The 16,374-nt window shown below is 41.0% G+C and overlaps 1 protein-coding gene across 6 annotated transcripts in view; it reads left to right on the top strand.

Moving 5' to 3' along the window:
* The window catches only part of NUMB (NUMB endocytic adaptor protein), a 498,823-nt gene that overhangs the window by 135,877 nt on the left and 346,572 nt on the right, over window positions 1–16,374 (top strand). The window lies entirely within an intron of this gene.

Genomic DNA, 16,374 nt, shown 5'->3' with positions numbered 1-16,374 from the left:
ACAGATCTTTACCACTAGCCATATATGCCTTAGCTTACACATGTTTTTATTAGAGATGTCATGGTATAAGAAAGACCTGTACTTGCAATTTATTGGCTTCACTTCGCTCACTGTTTTCACACAATTTCATGGTCTCCTTCAGGAGCTTATCAAATTTTTGGAGCCATGCGTCATACATTTTACTTATTGCTCATTTATTTATTTTACAAATCCTCTCCTATATGCTACAAATCTTATGGCTTGTTCTGAGGTTTGATTTACATTTTATTTAATCATATCATTAGTCATTTCCTCTTGATATAGTTTGAGATTGATTGATTGGTTTGTCCTTGCAATGTACAGTAGCCCATAAAGATCTGTGTATGGGGTGATAGAGAGGCTACCCCACCCACCCACCCATGATTTTGGTCCATATGCTTCTTTTGGGGGTCTGCGGTTACCACAGTAAACAACCGATAACTATTACAGCATGGGTGTTTTTTGTGGAAGTGAATTTCTTGAAATCTTGCTTGGTAGGACACCTTGTTAAAGGGACATAAAAAAAGGTTGAGATCTGTGCATATCCTAAAAGGGCTAATTAATTAAAAATAGTTTGCAAAAAAAATTGTTTAAACATTGCTGGCAAGTATTTTAAAATTTTCAATAATAAGCAAAATGTATTACATAGCTAAGCTTCCTGGAGCAGCCAACTCCACTCCCCTTATCAGTGTTTTGACACAGGCACTGTATTTCATCTGAGTTCACAGCTTCTATGCATGCTCCAGCAGATAATCCCTATGCAGTTTTTTGCATTCTACCAAAACAATAGATATTGATACAACCATAGAAGGAAATGTGTGGGGGGAGTTAGAACTTTACAATTCAGAAACTAAAAAGAAAGGGTTCATGGTGAGGCACTGCAGTATACATTTGCAGGTAAAGTAATTAAAGTACATATGATATTTTGTCTCTATCAACTTGTTTTATGTCCCTTTTAACCTGGGATGAAAAAGTTGTGTATCTGCCACTAACTTTTTTCATTAAATTTTAAGCCCATACTATGCCTTTTTATCAGTTGTCACTTTCAAAGATAGTCCGTAAGGGTGATTGTGGAAGTGTAGGGAAGGGTATTGTTGCTTTTCGATAAGTTTTATTTTTGTGAAACGTGTTTTGTAAATGCTATATTTAAATCAACTATAACCTTAAAAGGATACTAAACCCAATTTTTCTTCTTAAATGGAAAGAGTGCACAGTTGCATTCATTACTTTTAGGAAATAAGAACCTGGCCACCAGGAGGTGGCAAAGACACCCCAGCCAAAGGCTTAAATACTCCTCCCACTCCCCTCATCCCCCAATCATTCTTTGCCTTTCGTCTCAGGAGGTTGGCAGAGACATGTCAGAATTTTAATTTTTGCTTTTTGGCTCTTATGGAGGGTTTTACTCTTTGACCGGACTACTTAAAACTCCTGTCCCATGTCGGCCTCCTCAGTGAGGGCTTGGATGAAAGTTAGATTCCGGAGATGCAGGAAGTTTTTCTGCGAAACCATCCCGACTCATAACGGCTCCTTAAGCAGTCGGTGTTGTCTAACTTCACTTCGCTGCCTGTTTTCTTCTCTCAAGCCCATGGCGGAGGCGATGATACTATTCGTCACAATTGAAAGGATGTGTTCCTGTTCCACGGTGTTGATTCCGGTAAGATTGTTTCATTTTTCTTTATTCAATGTACTTTAACGTGATGATTCCCGTGAGGCTAAAGCTCCTCGCGAGTTTAACTGAAAACATAAGTGTCTCAGTGAGTCTCTGTTAGATCTTGGAATCGAGGGTTAATATCTCCTGAGGGGTGTTATTGGACAGGGGGGTTTATAATCATGTTTATGTGATTCATCCTGCTTATGTGTGAGGTTTATGGGCTTGTGGTTTGGAACTTTGAGGTCTTTGGACGTGTCGCGGCCTTTTGGCTGGGTGCGCTTTTTGGACTGTACGGTTCACCCTGTGTCCGGGCGTGGTTACGCTCTTTTATTCATTTCTGCATTCCCGACCGTGTGGCGACTGAGATATTCTAGTCCACAGGGGTCTGGTCATAGGAGGTGGTGAGTGCCCCAGCCATTAGTGGTATCAGGTGCCGTTTTTTGTTTTTTTACGGTTTATAGTCCATATTGTCATATCCTCTTACAGTTATGGGGGATTCTGATGCTGAGACTGTGCTAATTTCAGATTCAGTTATGGAGGATTCTGACACTGAGACAATTGTAATATCTGATTCAGATTCTGTGTCCGGTGCCGAATCCGGTTTAGCCTCGTTGACTCCTGTCAATCAGTCTTGTTCCATATGCCATATAAGAGCACCCGGTTCCTCGGGCACGGGGAATCCGGGATCTGCTGAGCCTTCCGCCTCTGGGGGTCCTGTCTCCCAGGGAGCGAGTTCCCTACTGATTCTTCCTCCTACACATGCGGGTAACCCAGTTTATAGTTCCTCCATGCAGGGTGGTGTGTTCCCCCCCGGAGCTTGCAGCACATTTTCGCCTTCAGATAATGTTAGCACTTGCTCATCTGCATAGTCCAGACGTTTGTTTGTAAATTTGCTCGTTCCCTATTGTCCCGGGTATTCCTCCTTGGGGTGGGCCTCCGCAGTATCCTGAGGGTTCTGTTCGGGAGTGTTGTGCTTTTCACTACTGGATTGCGCGCCTTTGCGTATTGCTCAGACATCTGTTTGAGTCACTGATTGACCATATAGTTCATAGATATGCGAATTTCAGTCTGATGGTACAACTTGTGAGTACATATGGGATGAGGTAATCTCCTATTGTCTTTATTTTGAGTACTTTCCCAGTTTTTGTGGGGCTCTGTTTGGCTGGTCCTAAGGGTAAGCCCGTGTCTTTTTTGGGTGTTAACCTGCGAATTGACTTATAATTTTATTTTGTATCCGATGGATGTCTTTTATTTGTTTTTTGTTTCCTTCGGAACCATCTGGGATTTTATACTCTGTTACTTCTGCGAAGTTGTTTAGACATATTAGTCCTATGTTTAAAAATTGTCTTTTGTTTTCCCCCTATGAGGAAAGTTTTTGCAGCTTGCCGGTTAGGATCCCTGGTACAGGCTGGTCCTGTCGGGTTAGTTCGGTCTTGCGGCTGTTCAGACACGTGGCGCTGTTCTGCTGAGCTGGTTCGGTAGAAGCGCTGAGTGCTCAAGTTATCATTGTTTTCATGTTCCACTAAGCATTCGAGAAGAACTGGTGGGTTTGTGAGGCGTGAAGGATTGTCCCAGTCCTTGTAGTCTCAAGTCATAGATGACTGGGCAGGGGAGTGTTCCGCTGCGTCACTCTATCTGACATCTGAATTTCATCAGAACCTAGAGTTCCTCCTCCATGTGGGGGAGGGTTGGTGGGTTTAGGCCCAGTCACCCGCTGTTTAAAAGGTTTGGCCTTCAGTTTTAGGCTTCTGGATGGTCTGTTGGGACTTGATCCTACAGCTTGTAAGGATAGCTGTCTGGCATGCGGAAGGTTTTGCTTTTGGAATGCTTATTGCAGTTCTTGGCATCTTGTGGGTGTAGGTGTAAGCCGTTTCTAATGTATCTAGATACAGCTTTTACTCTTGGACATGATGGTCTGACTGAGTTATGAGGCCTTTGGGTCTCCTTATGTCTCCGGGTGAGTTAGATCTCCTTTTAGGGATCAGCGTTCCGGATGATGGTTGATCCCTGTGGGGACTTTGCTTAGCTCGGGGTTCCCCGGAGCTGGGAAGGTTTAGCGCCTTTCTCTTCCCTGTGTCCTCTGCCTATGTGGAAGGTGATGGGAAGACTAGCCCTGCTAGTAGGGTTTTGTGAACCTCGTCGGTATCCCTTCTATTGTTCTGAGGCTTTGAGAAGTCCCTTCATTATGACTTTCTAGCCCTGCTCCTTGGAGCCTTGGTACTTTGGCTAGGGGTGGTGTTCCTTCTTTGGTCGGTACTTTAGAGTTACTCCTCCTATCCGGATTCTCTGGATATGTGTCAATTTCCCTTTTCTGGCTTTTTGGCCAGTTGGGATGTTTAGTTCCAAGGGTAAGGTTTCCCTGAACTAATAGGCAGCCCAGACCTGTTTTTCTCTTAGACTTCTGCTTTCTGAGGATTCGCTTGGCCTTCTTCCTGACCCCAGTCTTGGTTGTTTTGGAATCTTGGATCTCAGGGTTGGTCGGGGTGTTCCACGGTAGTGGGAACTTGGGCTATGTCCTTGCTCTGTCTATCGGACTGGGTCAGGGTGGCCTGGTTTTCTTACTTTTTACAACAGAGTAACCCATGTCATCTAGGGGTTAGCTGGCTCCAAGTCAGACTGTGGGGCCTTATTTGGATGGATCCTTAGGTCTATGGCCTTGTCTGTTTTCAGAGTCAAGTTATACTTGTAACAGTACAAGAAGACTTTAGTAGGTTACAGGGTACACAATCTTATTCCTTTTGAATTAGTACCAGTCACTTATGAAGCTTACTCTCGGCTCCACACCCACTATGCTTTCATTTAGACAAACGTGATATGAGGGTCAGATATAGATATACTTAATGGATTCACTTTTGCACTTTGCTGTATGTAGAAATAATGTTAGTATTAACACTTCCGTATTGCACAACGTCCATATGCCTTCTTTCAGCTCTTATACTTCTGTTTAGATTAGCGTTGCTAACCTCCGGGGTTCAATCAACCAGCCATTGCAACTATTCCATTAAATTACCAATTAATAACACACATGTATAAGCTTTCACTCCTCTATTGTAATGTGCAAAATTAACTGCCAGTAAGATTTACCCATAAATCAGTCAGTGTGAATGGGTAGTCCAGCTTCCTAAATAACTGCATGTATTGTATCCGTTAATTGAGCCCAATGTGTATAAGTATGCATAAGTGCAATCTTACCCTGATCCTGATCATCACCTGTCAATTCTGTTCAGACAAGCTCTCCGCTTCTTATAATTTCTAACAGACGATAGCGTGTGGCGTCTCCTTGTCTGGAGCTCGTTCTGGGCGTCTATTGGTTGGTGCGTGGGCGTGAGAAATAAGGTATTGAGATCCGTGCTTCACTGGACGGCCCCAATAACAGAAAGAGATTTGCTGTCCTGGGATTGTGAGAATATTTAATACGGATCGTACAAATTACTCCTGGTGTCCCTATTTGAAGAAATGGACTTCCTGCTTAAAAAAAAAAAAAAGAGGATAAAATTAAATGGGACATATGGACTTTGAAAAAGTTCCATGAGCTTGGGATAATTCCCAGAGGTCTGAGGATGAATACATTTCCTACCTTTGTTACGGATAACAAAAGATTTATAAAGCTCTCTAATAACAACCTGACTGAGTGCTCCTAAAAACTAATTATATTAGTCATCGAATATAAGACCAAAGCGATGGGAGAAATCATGAATAAAATAGTGTTGGTTCAAGAAGAACTAAATAAAAGGAGTGAAGAACCAAATTACTCCAAATTTGATGGTATACTATAAGAAATACTATCAGAGGCGAAAGCATTACTACTTGAGATTAAACACTCAAAATATATTCAAGATCAACAGGACTATGACCAAGATATAGTCTGTCTGGCATAGGAAGGAACGTTTCCTGAGAAGAAAAGAAAATATTAAGGAAAATTTTAAACCTTACAACTGGAGATCACGAGGTAGGGGCAGGCATAGCCACAGTGAGAATACCAATACAAGTATCCACCAACAGAAGAATAAACAAGTTCACTTCTATGAGAGTGAAGCAGTCGATGGATGAAGGCTCCTCTGGTGGGGAAGAATTGGTCCCATCATATGATGGAAGAGAGTCTGATAGAGAGATGAGACCACAGGAGAAGTCACAAGCAGTGAGGCCCAAAGAGGGACCAAACAGATTGCCACCATTCTCAAGAGCAGGAACCTCTGCCTATTCGAAATTTTTTCGTCTGTGAAAAGCACAATTGGGCAGAAAGAAGCTACTACCAGGTGGCAACCGGTCCATAGAAACAAGCTATTGACTGCTGCTGTTCGTTCCTGGCAGACTGCTTCTCATTCTTTTTTGCTTATGTAAATATGACCCTGGGGATAGTCTCCCTAAGGGTGATAGGGGAAACCAGACGTGGACTCCTTGCCCAATGTGCTTAGAGGGATATGGCTGCACCTCACTGACGAGGTTCAAAGGAGGCCGAAACGATCGTCTGGGGGTTGTCCTGTTTCTTGTCTAGAGGAGAATTGCCTTGGTATTTTCGGGGATCGAACTGACCATGTCGGCGGGATCAGACTGATATTCTACAGGAAAGTTTTCCTCTGTGAAAAGCACAATTGGGCAGAAAGAAGCTACTACCAGGTGGCAACCGGGCCATAGAACAAGCTATTGATGCTGCTGTTCGTTCCTGACAGACTGATTCTCATTCTGTTTTGCATATGTAAATATGAACCTGGGGATAGTCTCCCTAATGGTGATGGGGGAAACCAGACGTGGACTCCTTGCCCAATGTGCTTAGAGGGATATGGCTGCACCTCACTGACGAGGTCCAAAGGAGGCCGAAACGATCGTCTGGGGTTGTCATGTTCCTTGTTCAAAGGAGAATTGCCTGGCATTTCGGGGGCTGAACTGACCATGTCGACAGGATCAGACTGATATACTACAGGAAAGTTTTCCTCTGTGAAAAGCACAATTGGGCAGAAAGAAGCTACTACCAGGTGGCAACCGGGCCATAGAACAAGCTATTAATGCTGCTGTGTGTTCCTGGCAGACTGCTTCTCATTCTGTTTTGCATATTCGAAATATCAAGCAGCTGATTATACTAATGCAGGAGGGAATAAAATGCTGAAGAACAAGCACAGTGGAACAAGTTTTTTTCCATCCCCCAGGGCACATCCTAAGGGGGGGTGGGGTGGTTTGAGGTGGTCGAGGACACAGCCACAGACAACAGTTTCAGAGACAGAGGACAATCGATATCCCCTCAGGAGAGGGCGAGTACCATCCAGATACAGAGACGAGATGTAATAAATCTCTCAAATTACAACTTGAGTCAAGAGGAGACTAAAGTCCTAGGCATGGGACTTGTTTAATACCTTACTAGATATAAATAAGCTGATACGCAACTTGACATTAAAGAAGGTTTATAAAGATCAGGTTGGAGGTCAATCCAGTTATTATGCAGAGGATGAGACAACTGTACCCCAGACAGGGACTAGATTTTTAGGATACTTGTAGTGTGCTTACATTGGATTCCCTCCAGTATGAATCCACATTGGATGAGGCTACAGTGGTGGTGATACCCTTTTTTAAATGTAAATCAAGGTTTTATCCAGTTCAAAACAGAGGGGGGATACTGGAGGGATTCCAAGAAAGAAATAAAGAAGGATTTGACAGAGTTATATTACAGAACCAACCTTACATAGGGGCACAATATAACTTAAAAAGAACAGAAGGCTTTGGATAACCTGAGGAAGAATCAGGATTTGGTAGTTTGTTCGGCCGATTAAAGGCGGAGCAGTGGTGCTCCTATATAGAAAGGATTTCGAAGTAGAGGCACACAGACAATTACATGAGAGAGAGGACTATACAGGGCTAGGGTGTGACCTGGTAAGATCTTTTCAGAAACAACTTGAAAGCCTTATTGATGATGGTGTGGACTTTGGTTTTATAGACGAGAAGACTAAAAGGTATTTGATGGTGGATAATCCAATCACCCCAGTGTTCAATCATTTACTCAAAGTCCACAAGTCTTTGGTGGAAGTAAAAGGGAGGCCGATTGTGAGCGGTATTGGCTCTCTCTTGGAGCATCTCTCAGAATGGCTGGATTCCATTCTTCAGCCAATTGTAGGCACCATTAAAAGCCATCTGACTGATACGAAACATGTACTAAATCTTCTCTCTGGGATAACATGAGATAGGGGCTTGACATGGCTAACAGTCGATGTAAAGTCCCTTTATTCCAGTATACCACATAAAAAAGGTCTACAAGCCCTTTATTTCTTTCTAAACAGAACGTTTGGAAACCACACAGATTATGTGGAGTATCTATTTCAAATTCGGGGGGGTTTACTATCTCCAGAGGCGTGGGACAGATATGGGGGCAAAATTTGCCCCTCCTATGCCAACCTGTTTATGGGTTGGTGGGATCTTTTCCACGTCTATGGGGGTAGGAACCCTCACAAAGGAGAAATTGTGTTTTTTACAAGCGTTATATTGATGACCTCTTGTTTATTTGGAAGGGTAATGAGTAGTCTGTTGGACTTTGCTCATGGTCTAAACATCAATGATGTGGGCATCCGTTTCACCTGAGAATTCGATTAAACAGGGAGGTCAACTTTCTGGGACATTACACTGAAGGGTATACATGGAGAAAAAATAGGGACAAAAGTTTTTGTCAAACCAATTTCAGGCAACTCCTTATTACAAGCTTTTTAAGTTTTTAAGGCGGTTGCCAAAGGGCATTTTATTTGTCTAAAGCGTAACTGCTCTAATGAAAGTACTTAATAAAAAAGCTGAGAGAGCGAGGCTATTCAAATAAGCTGTTCAAGACTAAAGGAGTAGTAAATAAAATCAAGAGAGGATTTACTGAAAGATGAAAGCATTTCCCGAAAGGTGTCTGTAACAAAATATGGAGGAAAAGAAGTAATAGTTATGTTTATAACTGATTCCTCCAAACAGTATGAAGAAGTATGTAAGAGAGTGAGATCACACTTTATCATGCTGGCAGGAGATGATGGCCTAGTAGAGGCGGTGAAGGGTGGCTGCAAATTTGCATATAGGAAGAACAGATCAGTAAGCAATTTGTTAGCACCCACAGAGCTAAAACCGAACTTAACTGAGAGCGGTTCCTCGTGGCTAAGGCTTCATGGCACATATAAGTGCAATTTGCAGCGTGTAAAGCCTGTGACAAAGTGACCACTGGGGACAAGTTCCAGTATACAGTGACAGGGAAAGCTTCTCCAAAAAAGAACTGTTTGAACTGCCGTTCAACGCATGGTGATATACCTTATCATATGCACGGAATGTCGGTTACAGTATACAGGTTCAAACAACTAGGGAAGCTAGGACAAGAATGAAGGAGCTCTTAATAGATATTAAACAAGTTGTACTCACTACCCCACTTTTATATCTATTGGATCTTTTGTTTTAGAACCAGGGTCCCCAAGAGGACTTCAATTCTCTGAATTAATTATTGTTAGTGTAGTTGGAAGTATGATACAATTTTCATTTAATAAGGAGCAGGTTATCTACCAATAAGAAAACTACTTTTAGACCCGTGTTGTGTAAATATTAAGACAAGTAGGATTTGATATCATTATTGAGTTTCCAATGTAGTTGAGTGTAGATATTGACTGTAGATGAGGATATACATATAAATATCACTACATTAAATAAGTAAAATATATATATATATATATATATATATATATATATATATATATATATATATATTTTAATAGATTAGAGGACTCCACAGAAGGAAGATACACCAGGTGCGAGGTTAAAGTAAATGGACCCTAGGTTTAGGTCACGAAATAGTTAAGAAATTTGGAGATTCGTATTGGTGGTTAGTGGGCCAATCACACAGCTAGAGTTTGTTTTTAAGAGAGCCCTGTATTAGTGCTTTTAATGGCTTTGAGTACTGCGTAAGCCGAAACGGTGTCAGCCGACACTGTGTCCTAGCTGAGGGAACCCTGTACAGAATACCCCCCTGATGGCATGCAGAAGATTACTGTGTTTTGTTTAAAACAAAAAAAGGTGATTTTTTTTTTACAAAGATCTGGTGCTCCTTACAAACTTTTTTTACTTCTATTTAAAGTTATACTTGTACTCTGGGGAGATGCTGTACCATCTTTACGCTCGATCCTGTACCAGTCTCGGATTCTTTTGTTTCCTCTATTGGATTCCTGTGGCTGGGTTGGTCCTGCTGGGTGTGGGTCTACAGATCAGTTTGCCCGATCGGTCTATGGGGTCGCAGTCTCTTCTGGATGGTGTGAGCTTATTGAGTTTATCCCTGATAGCTCAGTTTACTAGGAGATGGATTTTTCCTTGCTCCTTTGAGAGGAGAGGGTTTACTCTTCCTTCGGGTCCTGAGGGTATACTCTCCTTCTCGGGGGGGCCTCGATGGAGGTTTTGTGTTCCCCTTTTTTAGGGACCTGTGAGTAGGTCCGGCGGCTTAGATTGCCTGGAGCGTGCCCTCTGTCGAGGGGCTGTTTAATGCGCTCTGTCTTTCTTGAGGGCTGCTTCTTATCCTTGCAAGTTTCCTCTGGGCCGTCCTGTTATGGACTCTGTGTCTTTAAACATGGTGGTAGTTTTTTAAATGTGCAACCCGCTATCCTAATTCAATGTATGGTGCTTTAAATGTTTATCACCCCCCACCCCTTAAACATTTAAAGAAATGCAAATTGTGTAACGTTTTGGTGGCCCCTGTCTGAGTTGTGGCACAGTAGTGAGGCAGCTTAGGTTTCTCTTATTCGGTCACTGAAACTTTGATGCAGGCCAGAAAGCCTGTGACTCAAAAGATTTATAACATTTGTTCTTCAAGAGGGTCTTCTTGGTATTCATTTTAGAATTTCTAGAATACTTCAGTTTTTACAGGATGGCCTTGACAAGGGTTTATAATTTCCTAAAAGGTTTTATTAGTTGACTAAACTTCCTGAGGTTCAAACTTTTTTGTCCAGGCGTTAGTATAAGGCCAGTTGTTAAACCTATTTCTCCACCCTGGGATTTGATTCTAATTCTCTCTGTATTACAAGATCCTCTTTTTGAACCAATTGCAGTCCATTGATATTAGCTACTGTTTTCTTGGGAAGTGCTTTTCCCTATCCGCAATCACTTCAGCATGTAGAGTTTCTAGTTGTTAACCTTATTGTGATTCTCCGTGGTCTAATTATTTACAAGGAGAAGGCTGTACTTTGTGTTAAATATGATTTTCTTCCTAAGGTAGTTTCTATGGAATCTATTAATCAAGAAATTGTTGTTCCTTCATTATGTTCAGATCCTGCTAACTCTAAGGAGCAACTGTATTAAATCTTGATTTAGTAAGGGCTTTGAAATTCTATCTCTAAGTTACTAAAGATTTCAGACAAACTTCTAGTTTGTTTACTCACTACTCTGGGGCTCGTAAAGGGGAGATAGCTACAAAGGTAGCGTTGGCCTCTTTGCTCAAACAAGCGATTCACAAGGTTTATTTGGTGGAGGTAAAGTCGCCTCCTTAGCGTATTACAGCTCTTTCTACAAAAGCAGTTGCAACATCGTAGTCTTTTAAAAAATTATGCATCTTTGGAGTAGATTTGCAAAGCTGCAATATGGTCTTTTCTGCTTACTTTTTCAAAATGTTATCGCTTTGATGTTTTCCTTCCTAAGATAGGGAGAGTCCATGGCTTCATTCCTTACTGTTGGGAAATACAAACACCTGGTCACCAAGAGGAGGCAGAGACACCCCAGCCAAAGGCTTTAAATATCACTCCCCACTTCCTCATTACCCCAGTCATTATTTTCCTTTCGTCACGTTAGGAGGTGTCAGAGAGGTGTCCGAAGATTCTGCCCTTCGAGATAGGACTGGAGTTTTAAGTAGTCATGTCAACCTCTGTGAAAGTATTGATGAAAGCTAGAGTCTGGAGATGCAGGGAAAGGTTTTCTGCAAAACCATCCAGACTACTGCTGTGATTGTAAATGGAAAATGGTGTGCGCTAGGAAAGAGATATTAAACACCTCTCTAATAGACAATATCCCTAGGTGTTGTCTGGATAGACAAAATGCAAAGTTAAAAAACTGAAGTGTAGAGAGGGCGCCAGAGGCTAAAAATATTACCACTTTCAAATGTTACCAATATTACAAATGTTAAAACACAATAATTCGATATTTAAATGATTCTAAAAAAACTAAGTTACAATCATAGTGTTCATATATCTAGTATCAGACCTGAAGTTCATAAATCTAGTATCAGACCTGAAGCAAAAAATCGTTGTATATTGTCTGTTATTTGCGAACAGTTACTATGTATAAATTCAAAACATAGCCTGTAAAACGTATGCCACAATAGTTAAAATCAGAAATTGTTGCCAATGTCCCTCCAATTGAGTGTGTTAGATGCAGACTTAGTCTTACTCAGACATATGAGGATGGATTCAAAAGCGATAAAAGCTCTTAATAAAAACACATTGCAGTTGTGAGCAAATAAAGAAATGATACCTGTGTAACTCTAATGTTTCCAACTTGTAAGTAGGTACTTTACCCTTCTTCGTAGTGGGTGTATCAACTGGTCTTTTGGTTTAAACGCTTCCACTCCTACAACGGAGCTGCTTGCCAAACGAGTACCATGTGACTGATGGCGTCTGACGTCATGGCTTGTCCTCCGTCTCAATAGAGTAGACGGGTATTGCTTTCCTGGATGCGATCAGCTGTTTCCAGTAATTGGACGTAAAAAAAGGAGATATGAACCTGCACTTAGTGCTTATGCACGCAGGGAGAAACTGTAGTGGGGCATAAGATACCCTTCAGCTTGTAAGGCAAAATAATTGTTGAGGTTGAAATTTGCAAAGTGATAACCCGGGTTATATTACACGAGTTCATGAATAATAAAATAAATAATATTGTGGTGGACAATAATATATCACAGTGCCATATAGTCGACTCGTTTCGCCCTTCTCTGGGCTTTATCAAGATGTTTATGGCATGTGGTATAATCCCTTATAAACAGTATCCTTGTTTGCGATTGGTGGAGGCTTAATTGGCATATCTTGTATCTATCTTTATTAAGGTGGTATTGGCTTTTTTCTTGATTAAGTGGTATTTGCTTTTTCTCTTTCTTTAAAATAGTGACACAGTTTCTTATTTTGGATATTTTCATAATTTGTCATGTGACATTCATCTGGCATACTTGTGTATCCGAATCTTCTTTATTCAGTGTAAATTTGTTCAGTATGTTTTGGTATTCGTGATTAGATTGCTAATGATAATAACATAACAAAATGGAAATATATACAAATTGTAAGTTTATTAACCTCTTAAGGACATATGACGGATTTTTTCCGTCATAAAACAATTGAGCAAACTAAAAGCTGTGTCCTTAAAGGGTTAAGCATTGCAATTAATTCTATATTTGTTCAAAAGACAAATTCTGCTTCCTTTATAAGAAGGGTTTTTTCTATGTTACCCCCCTCTCCAGTGTCCCTTAATTCTATGTATGCCCCAATACCATAGCTCTTTAGTATTGGCCCCGGTTGTACTTCCTTAAAGTGTTTATAAAGTGAAGTGTTCTTCCCTTTCTTTTTCTATACTTAAAGGACACTGAAACCAAATTTTTTCTTTTGTGATTCAGATAGAGCAGGCAATTTTAAGCAACTTTCTAATTTACTCCTATTATCAAATGTTCTGTATTCTCTTGGTATCTTTATTTGAAATGCAAGAATGTAAGTTAGATGCCGCCCATTTTGGGTGAACAACCTAGGTTGTCTTTGCTGATTGGTGGATAAATTCATCCAATAAACTGCTGTCCAGAGTGCTGATCCAAGAAAAAAGCTTAGATGCCTTCTTTTTCATATAAAAATAGCAAGAGAACGAATAAAATTGATAATAGGAGTAAAGTAGAAAGTTGCTTAAAATTGCATGCTCTATCTGAATCACAAAAGAAAATTTTTGGTTTCAGCTTGTCGAAACCTTCAGTCTCAATCATTCCCTTCGGTAGCTTTGTGCATGGAAATTCTAGGTCTCATGACTGCTGCATCGGACGCGATCCCTTTTGCTCATTTTCACATGAGACCTCTCCAGCTTTGTATGCTGAACCAATGGGTGCAGGGATTATACAAAGATATCACAGGTAATATCCTTAAATCCCAATGTTCGATCTTCTCTGACTTGGTGGTTGAATCACCATCGTTTAATTCAAGGGGCCTCTTGTTCGTCCAACCTGGATTGTGATCTCAACAGATGCAAGTCTTTCAGGTTGGGGAGGTGTTTGGGAATCTCAGGAGGCGAGATTCCCAATCAACATTTTGGAATGTGCGATTCTCAGAGCTCTTCAGTTCTGGCCTCTTCTGAAGAGAGAGTCGTTTATTTGTTTTCAGACAATGTCACAACCGTGGCGTATGTCAATCATCAAGGTGGGGACTCAGGCTCTCAGGCTATGAAAGAAGTATCTCGGATACTTGTATGGGGCGGAATCCAGCTCCTGTCTAATCTCTGCGGTTCACATCCCAGGTATAGACAATTGGGAAGCGGATTATCTCAGTCGCCAGACGTTACATCCGGGCGAATGGTCTCTCTTCACCCAGAGGGTATTTCTTCAGATTGTTTAAATCTGGGGACTTCCAGAAATAGATCTGATGGCTTCTCATCTAAACAAGAAACTTCCCAGGTATCTGTCCAGATCCAGGGATCCTCAGGCGGAAGCGGTGGACGCGTTGTCACTTCCTTGGAATTATCAACCTGCTTATATCTTTCCGCCTCTAGTTCTTCTTCCAAAAGTGATTTCCAAAATCCTAATGGAGCGTTCGTTTGTACGGCTGGTGGCTCCAGCATGGCCACATAGGTTTTGGTATGCGGATCTTGTTCGGATGGCCAGTTGCCAACCTTGGACACTTCCGTTAAGGCCAGACCTTCTATCTCAAGGCCCATTTTTCCATCAGGATCTCAAATCATTAAATTTGAAGGTATGGAGATTGAACGCTTAATACTTAGTCATAGAGGTTTCTCTGATTCAGTGATTAATACTATGTTACAGGCTCGTAAATCTGTGGTCTAGAAAGATTTATTACCGAGTTTGGAAGTCTTACATTTCTTGGTTGTTCTTCTCATAAATTCTCTTGGCATTCTTTTAGAATTTTAGAGTTTCTTCAGGATGGTTTGGCAAAGGGTTTGTCTGCAAGTTCCTTGAAAGGACAAATCTCTGCTCTTTCTTTTCTTTTTCACAGAAAGATTGCTAATCATCTGATATTCATTGTTTTGTACAGGCTTTGGTTCGTATTAAGCCTGTCATTAAGTCAATCTCTCCTCCTTGGAGTCTTAATTTGGTTCTGAGGGCTTTACAGGCTCCTCCGTTTGAACCTATGCATTCTCTGGATATTAAATTACTTTCTTGGAAAGTTTTGTTCCTTTTGGCCATCTCTTCTGCTAGAAGAGTTTCTGAGTTATCTGCTCTTTCTTGTGAATCTCCTTTTCTGATTTTTCATCAGGATAAGGCGGTGTTGCGGACTTTACCTAAAGTTGTGAATTCTAACAACATTAGTAGAGAAATTGTTGTCCCTTCATTGTGTCCTAATCCTAAGAATTCTCTGGGGAGATCTTTACATTCTTTGGATGTAGTAAGAGCTTTGAAGTATGTTGAAGCTACTAAAGATTTCAGAAAGACTTCTAGTCTATTTGTTATCTTTTCTGGTTCTAGGAAAGGTCAGAAGGCTTCTGCCATTTCTTTGGCGTCTTGGTTAAAGTCTTTGATTCATCATGCTTATGTGGAGTCGGGTAAATCCCCGCCTCAAAGGATTACGGCTCATACTACTAGGTCAGTTTCTACTTCCTGGGCTTTTAGGAATGAAGCTTCGGTTGATCAGATTTGCAAAGCAGCAACTTGGTCTTCTTTGCATACTTTTACTAAATTCTACCATTTTGATGTGTTTTCTTCTTCTGAAGCAGTTTTTGGTAGAAAAGTACTTCAGGCAGCTGTTTCAGTTTGATTCTTCTGCTTATAATTTCATTTTTTTTCATTATAAGATTAAAACTTTTTGATTTGGGTTGTGGATTATTTTTTCAGCGGAATTGGCTGTCTTTATTTTATCCCTCCCTCTCTAGTGACTCTTGCGTGGAAGTTCCACATCTTGGGTATCTGCTATCCCATACGTCACTAGCTCATGGACTCTTGCCAATTACATGAAAGAAAACATAATTTATGTAAGAACTTACCTGATAAATTAATTTCTTTCATATTGGCAAGAGTCCATGAGGCGCACCCTTTTTGTGGTGGTTTATGATTTTTTTTTTGTATAAAGCACAATTATTCCAATTCCTTGTTTGATGCTTTCGCTCATTTCTTATCACCCCACCTCTTGGCTATTCGTTAAACTGAATTGTGGGTGTGGTGAGGGCTGTATTTATAGGCATTTTGAGGTTTGGGAAACTTTGCCCCTCCTGGTAGGAATGTATATCCCATAAGTCACTAGCTCATGGACTCTTGCCAATATGAAAGAAATGAATTTATCAGGTAAGTTCTTACATAAATTTTGTTTTTATATACCCTAACTTTGCCTTCACCTACACTATGGATAGGCAAATACCCAATGTTCTGAGTGACCGATTACTCTCATTGGATATCCATTAATGCGCTCTCATTAGGGAATTGAGAGCTGCTGTGGACCCGCCACAGAATGCACAGAGACTGGGAGAAACCAGGGAAGTTGCCAGACATTATGCACCAGATTTACCACACAGGAGAGGAGACGCACCTCAAGATACAG

The sequence above is a fragment of the Bombina bombina genome, chromosome 1 (assembly GCF_027579735.1).
Source record: "Bombina bombina isolate aBomBom1 chromosome 1, aBomBom1.pri, whole genome shotgun sequence".
NCBI lineage: Eukaryota > Metazoa > Chordata > Amphibia > Anura > Bombinatoridae > Bombina > Bombina bombina.
Note: the sequence above shows the minus strand (reverse complement) of the source record. Positions and strands in the feature narration are given on the sequence as shown.